At 36.7% G+C, this 283-nt stretch overlaps 1 protein-coding gene across 1 annotated transcript in view; it reads right to left on the bottom strand.

Moving 5' to 3' along the window:
• VRK1 (VRK serine/threonine kinase 1) overlaps positions 1–283 on the bottom strand; it is a 141,598-nt gene that overhangs the window by 25,544 nt on the left and 115,771 nt on the right. The window lies entirely within an intron of this gene.

Here is a 283-nt window from a genome sequence, read left to right as displayed (position 1 = left end):
TTAAATTTACAACACCAAAGAAAAGACTCAAAGCCAAGCAAAGAAGTGCTTTTAAGGAGATTTTGGGAGCTTATATGTTTCTTAGCTATTAAAAAAGGAAACCCAATATTTGGTTATGAGAAGTGCACGTGAGTCAAGCTTTCACTGAAATTAGATACCTTAAAAAGTTATAATTCATATTTATTAACTTCTTCAGGCTCTTCACTGATATAAAACAAAACCCTGAGAGGTAAGTTGAGGATTGCTAGTTCCTTCCTCCCCTCCCTTCCCCTATCCCCCCCCT

The sequence above is a fragment of the Meleagris gallopavo genome, chromosome 5 (genome assembly GCF_000146605.3).
Source record: "Meleagris gallopavo isolate NT-WF06-2002-E0010 breed Aviagen turkey brand Nicholas breeding stock chromosome 5, Turkey_5.1, whole genome shotgun sequence".
Classification (NCBI taxonomy): Eukaryota; Metazoa; Chordata; class Aves; order Galliformes; family Phasianidae; genus Meleagris; species Meleagris gallopavo.
Note: the sequence above shows the minus strand (reverse complement) of the source record. Positions and strands in the feature narration are given on the sequence as shown.